The sequence below is a fragment of the Cajanus cajan genome, chromosome 1 (assembly GCF_000230855.2).
Source record: "Cajanus cajan strain Asha chromosome 1, NIPB_CcT2T_4, whole genome shotgun sequence".
In the NCBI taxonomy this organism is placed as follows: Eukaryota; Viridiplantae; Streptophyta; class Magnoliopsida; order Fabales; family Fabaceae; genus Cajanus; species Cajanus cajan.
The window spans coordinates 38198680-38205892 of NC_138517.1; the positions used below are offsets into that span (position 1 = coordinate 38198680).

General features: G+C 32.8%; 1 non-coding gene across 1 annotated transcript; it reads left to right on the forward strand.

Annotated features, from left to right (window-relative positions):
• Window positions 1-676: 676 nt before the first annotated feature.
• On the forward strand, window positions 677-783 carry LOC114915083 (small nucleolar RNA R71). Its single transcript, XR_003802944.1, has one exon. It is a non-coding gene; the product is annotated as a small nucleolar RNA R71 (small nucleolar RNA).
• Window positions 784-7213: the final 6430 nt, after the last annotated feature.

A 7213-nucleotide genomic window follows, 5' to 3' on the forward strand; every position in this document is an offset into this window, starting at 1 on the left:
AGCCAACTGCCCTATTTGTACTTCTAGATTTATGATAGAAACTTCAGTATTTTTCTGATTAGTTATAGAAACCTGCATGAATTGTGTAAGGGCTTCCTCCATTTTTGATAACCTGTCTAGCTGATAAGAAGATTGATTCTGATATGGCTTTTGTGGAGGTTGCCTTTGTGATGGCCCTGCTTCTTGCTCCCAACCAAAATACTGATTTTGATTATTCCTTCAGCCTTGATTCTGATTGTAATTGCTAGAGAATTTCCCTTGCCTTCCTGAATTATTCATGTAATTCACTTCCTCCTCCTGGTCTGGTTCAGTAATGGTGCAATGTCCATTTGGATGATCACCTGCACAAAAATCACATCTCATTACCTGTTGAGGGCGTGAAGATGATCCTACTTGAAGCTTGGATATTTGTTTCTTTAATTCTTCCATCTGCTGAGAAAGAAGTTTATTCTGAGCTAGAATTGCATTTTGAGTAACCAGTTCCAGAATTCCTCTTTTGGTGGGTTGGCTTCTATCATGGTGAGCTTGGTAATCACTGGCTGCCAAAGCATCAATGATAGTGATTGCTTCCTCAGAATCCTTCATCATCATAGAGCCACCTGTAGAAGCATCCAATAACATTTTTGTTTGTGGCCTTAATCCATTATAGAACATGTTGATTTGTGCAACATCATCAAACCCATGATTTGGGCATTTTCTCAATAAAGACTTATATCTCTCTCAGGCTTCACATAGAGGTTCATCAATGCCTTGAGAGAAAGTTGCAATAGCTTATTTGACACTTATGTATCTGGACAGAGGATAGAATCTAGCCAAAAACTTTCGCTCTACATCCTCATATCTGGTTAAACTCTAATTTGGGTGGGCCTGCAACCATGTCTTGTCTTTACCTGTCAAAGAAAAAGAAAACAATCATAGATACACTACTTCTTCATCCTCTCCAAGAATGCCCATAGTGCCAATGATCTCATAAAAAGTAGATAGATGAGTGTAGGGATCTTCATGATCCATCCATGCAAATTGATTGGCAATTATGAGAGATAATAATTCTGGTTTCATTTCCACCCCCTTGGTTGGCCTAGCAATACTAGAGAAGTTCCTAGGACCCGACTGATGATTATATTCTCCTAAGAGTCTCCTTGGGGAATGATGATGTGGTCTATCACCACCCGGTCCTTCTTCAGCCATTGATTCAGGAGTAGAATGTTGAGCTGAAACTAAGGTGGAAGTACATTCATATTCCTTCCTTTCCTGTTCAAGCTTCCTTTGCCGCCTTCTTTTACTATTATTTTTTCTAGCTGTTTTCTCAATCTCTAGATCAAATAGCAAATGCTCAGCAGGAATTTTACCTCGCATACAAATACTGACTTAAATAGAAAAGTTAGAACAACTAGGTAAAGAATATATTTAACAAAAAGAAAACAAAAAAAAAGTATAAACAACAAGCTACAACAAGAATAATAGAAATCACAAACTATCTTGACACAAGTCCCCGGTAACGGCACCAAGAAACTTGTTGGTTTTCCGAGAAAGCGCACCCAAGTCTCTGTAATATAGTATAAAGATTGTCAATCCTCAGGGACTTGTGAAATAGATTTTGATTTCTATTATACTAATTGTTACTTGTAAATTCAAAGCTTGAATGATCACACATGTTAAATATTTGAAGTGAGCGGTAAATTAAACTAAGTAACCAAAATCAAGTTAAATTTAAGAAAAACATATATGAGAAATAGTTGGGATTTGATTTCATCAATCTCCCTCCTATGCATTCCTATTGATTCTTTCAAATGATTCCATTACTCATTGCCATTGAGTTCTCTATATTCATTCAGACCCAATTCCTTGGCATAAGAAATTCTAAGATATTTAACTCAATGAATGATTTCTCACTTCATTCAGTTAAATGTCTTGCATTAAGAATCAGAACTTGTTGCAACTATTAATTTCGAAACCATCCCTGGCTTTCAAAACTAACAGGTGATTTGTTTCAAATCTAGATTCAGAAAATGTTTTTCAACCAAATTCTAAATCCAAGATCAAAGATAAATGATCAGTTTATCTAAGCATTAAGAATAGAATACAAATCACTAGCACTGAATAATAGATGTAATATATATATATATATATATGAATCAAAAAGGAATACATAGGAGTTTGATGACTACATCAATCCAAAACCTAGAGCTTTAGCTCTCCATAGAAGAAGAAAGCACAAAATAATAAGAGGAAAGGTAGAAGAAAAAGATCATCTGAAGATCCACATTCCCACGAGCTACAAGGTGCTCTGTTTTCTTTCTCGTCTTTGTTTTTCTCTTCGTGCAACTTCTCATCCCTGTTTTCTCTCTCTTCTGCCCTTTTATAGGTGCTGGAATTAAAACAGAGTAGGCAGAAAAGAGAAGGAACCGCTCAGCGCCTTGAAACGGCTGAGCAATTTGGAGAATTCTTCGACATGAAGTAATCTGAAGGGTTGAGCCCCTCAAATCTACTGAGCGCCTGAGATGATTCTTCACCATTAAGCAAGAAAAAGGGGCTGAGCACCTAGGAGGCAAAGAGCACTCATTCTCCCAGGGCCAAAATCGCTCAGTGTTTGGTAGTAGCTAAGTGCCTCTCCTTTGGTGCACTTGTTAAGCTCTCTAACTTGAAAGTGCTCGGGCTGAGCCGTTTGCCTCCAAACTTCAAAACCTACAAAATAAGCACAAAATATGATCAAAAGACTCATCACTCCCTGTAATAACGTAAATTAAGAGTCCCTCTTTGATTCTAAGTATATTGGCCAAAATTATATCAATATGTACAAAAATTGTGCTAGATAAGTGTCTCAAATTTATATTTCATCAGACTAGTTAGACACTTATCAATATGAAAAGTGTCTGTTGATACATTAAATGTGTTTCACCAAATTGTCACTTCTTATTTGATCAATGAGGCTAGTTATTGGTTTTAGCATACCAAATAGACTATTTGTGGCACATGTCAACGAGGAGCAAGTTCTACATCGACTTTTGTTGACTTTCTCCATGATTTCAAATATCTGGTTGTCCTTACTTCTTGTACAAAGCATGACTTTATTCACTTTAACATATTTGTGAGTTCCAAAGAACTTTCTTAGTTTGATCTATTAAGGAATCAATTAGACATACAAAAAGTAGTCATTAGTCATTATAAATTATGTGCATTTAAGACTTTATATGAAGCTAGACTATTTTTTTTATGACACATCGTTTGTCTAACGTTTGTGTCTTATGCTTTGTTTGATTTGTATTTTGCAAAAATATTTTCTCTTAGAAAAAATGCTTTGTTTGTTATAATTAAAACATGAAAGTATAAGAGATCCAAGATTGTCTTTTAACTTAACAACTTCAATCTATTAAGGAATAATATACATAAAGATTAATTTAGTTATCAGACAACATAAATGATATTAATTAAGTGTAAATGCCTTACAGGTGAAGTATTTTGCTTGTTAGACTTTTATGTCAAGATAACGGATCATCTTAATGCATTCATGTTATATAGAGCATTTGTCTTATTGAAAGGTTTAAAAAACTTTTCTCTAAAAGTATTTATGTTTGTTATCATTAAAACTTTATACCTAAGAGATTTAAGATCGTCTTTTTATTTAACATATTTGATAAAATTCCTAAGAGTCTTCTTGAGTCATTTCCATTTTTGTTGTCTTGTTTTCTAGTCAATTATGGTTTTAGCATTCTTAAGTTGGTTTTATAGATTCAATTAAGAACTGAAAGAGAGAAACTTGAGTCGATAAAAAGCAAGAGTTCATTTTGGTTCTTTAAAAGAATTACGACAAGTATAGGTGGTGATTGTACCCCTCCTCCTATAGGAGACAATAAGATGCTAATTGATGCAATTACAACTTCAATACAAAGGATGATGAGGGAGCACGCCTAGAAGTTATATGGGAGAATAGAGTAGCTAGAAAATCAAAGGAATCATGGTGATGATAAAGGAGGAAAGAGGAGGCGAAGAAGAAATAATGAGGTTGATACTAGGGAGGATAGAATTCAGAAAGTGAAGCTCAACATACCACCTTTAAAATGGAGAATCGATCCTGAGGCTTATTTAGAATTGGAGTTGAAAATTGAGTAATTATTTGCATATACAAATATACAGAAGATAGGAAGATGAAAGTGGTAGCACATAATATTCATTGACTATGCTTTGATTTATTAGGACCAAGTACAAAAAAAGAGGGCAAGATATAGAGAACCCTTCGTGAATGGTTTGGAGGAGATGAAAAGATTGATGAGAAGAAGATTTGTTCCTTCTCATGATCACATTTGCACATACTACCCAAAATGAATACTATAGTCATAACAATTTTTTTTTAAAAGAGAAAAGGTTATATGTGCCAAAAAGATCTATAAGAGAATTGCTTGTGAAAGAGGCACATGAAGGGGGTTTGATGGCACATGAAGGGATACAAATGACTTTAGATATGTTATATGAACATTTCTATTATCCATACATGAAACATGATGTGCATAATTTTTGTAAACAACACATTTGTTTTTATAAAACAACCTATATATGTCTAAGGTAATGCCTCATGTTCTTTATTCTTATTTGCCTGTTCCAATTTTTTCTTGAATTGACTTGTTAATAGACTTTGTTTTAGGCTTTTTCCTCGAACAAGGAAATGCAAGGATTTCATCTTTGTGGTGGTGGATAAATTCTCTAAGATGGCACATTTCATACCATGTAAAAAAACTAATGATGCTAATTTCCATGTTGAATTGTTTTTTAAGGAAGTGGTGTGCCTCTATGGACTGCCAAGAAGCAATATTTCATATCGAAACACAAAATTCCTTAGTCACTTTTGGAGAATCTTATGGGGTAGGCTAGGCACAAAGCTTCTTTTCTCCACTATGTGCCATCCCCAAACTAATGGACAAACTAAGGTCGTGAATAAGACTATTTCTTCTCTATTCTTAGAGCAATGATTAAAAAGAATATAAAATCTTAGGAAGAATGTTTATCTTATGTAGAGTTTGATTATAATAGGATTGTCCAAAGCAATACTAGATACTCACCATTTGAAATTGCTTATGGCTTCAAAACATTAATTTTTTGACTTGTTGCCATTGCCTAATACTTTTATCTTAAAGCATTAAGCTGGTAAAGCTAAGGTTGAATATGTGAGGAAGTTACATGAAGATATGAAAGCTCACATTGAAAAGCAAATAGAAAGTTTTGGTAAACAAGTACGCAAAGACAAAAAAATAATTGTATTTGAACCCACTACAAGGAAAATGACTTATGCCTACACACAAAAAATGTCACTAAAAATCTAAATTCCATAGGTAAAGGTATCATGGACTTTGACCTACAGACATTGCAATTGTCAACTTTGAGGGGGCATATAGCTACAACTAATAGCCTATCACTATAAGTTTTACCTACAGACATAATTTTACCTACAACTACATTTAACTGTCACTATAAGAGCTACCTACAATTTACAATATGCGTGGGTAAAAGTCATTGACTTAAATTTACACTCCCTACTATAGGTAAACACCATTAAATTGTACTTACATGTATGACTGTAGGTAAAAGTCATTAACTTATTCTTACATGCTCTGACTATAGGTAAAAGTATTTTTTATTTTATTTATATATAATAAATAAATAAATATATATATATATATAATATCTCTTATAGAGAATATGTGTACTCTATATGAAGTGTAATTAAAATTTGATTATTATCTTGTATACAAAAAATGATATTAAAGTATAAAAAAAAAGTCAAATTTCATTAACTGATATATTTAATTTAATATTTTTTTCTTGCTAAATTTCATTAAATAATAAAAACTATATATACAAAACATAAAAAAAGGAAAAGATAAGTAGATGACTTATTCACATACTAGTCTAATATGGAGATTCTATATCAATGTCAACAACCAGTAATTGTTAATACATGAGTAATGAACCCTATAAAATAAACATTATAATTGATTGATTTCCAGGCCCAACTAATGAATTTAGGAGCTTAATGACTAAAGGGGGGAAAACTATTCATAAACACACAATCAGGAAAATGTAAGATTTGTACTTTAACTTAAGACAATAAGCCAGCCATCTTCCAAAATGTGGGAACTGAAATTTAGATTAGTACATGAGTAATGAGGATTTCAATATGCACTCATCACTATATAGTAACTAGAAAACAATGTGTAATTTGATCACAAACTTCTTTAAGTTTTAACTTAGTATTTAGTACTGCAGTAATAATCATGAGTCCAACATATCACTCAAAATGATAATATTAAAACAACAAATTCAGGTTTTGAAAAAGATTTAAAAATTAACCGTTTTCAAGAAGTTTAAAAAATTATAGAGATGCAAGAAATAAAAGAGATTAGACAACAAAATATTGCTCTAACATCTAACAATATAATAGGAAAGAAAACTATAGATAGGGAAGAATAAGGATTAACTAATTTTGGAAACAATTTTTTTAGCCATCATATAAATATATCATGCATCAGCCACTATCAAGATTGCATGCAACACCAGAGCTACGAATCAATGATGCAGTATTGAATTATTGTGCCGGGTGCTAAAGCTATACAATTAGAAAAATTCAACTTAATAAATTATTCACTACATTAAAACGAAGGTATCATTACATGTAAGCACACTTTGATTCTCTTTTCTTATATGTAGAATAAAAAAAACCTCCTCTCATAATAGGTATGAGGTAAACTACCTGCAAATTTGCCTACGTAAATAATTTCTCCACCTGTGCCTGTAAATCAGTCAAATATTGTTCCTCAGAAGTCTTTGTAAAGGATATAGAAGTCAAAGATTATATAAAGTAAGCAACAGAAACAAAAAAGCATACTGTTACCCCTAGAAAAATTATTTTAAAGTAGTTTGCATACGCTAGTTCCTACCACTAGCCATTAAGTTACAAAATAATGTAAAAGAGTTGTTTGTGCGGTTTGCTTTTTAAACACCTGTCTTGAAAATAATTTTCAAAACTCAGATTTATTTGGATGAGTAATATAAAATTGTTTTAGGAAACCAAAAAAGTGGGAAAAATAAGCCTCCAGTTGTTGAAGTTTCGCAAAATTATCCGAAGGATGGGAAGTGATTGTCTAAATCCTAGTGGAGCTATTGTGTGAAGGTGGCTTAGAAGAAGGGAGAAGAGTTGAGGGATTCAGACTAGGGCTGTGGC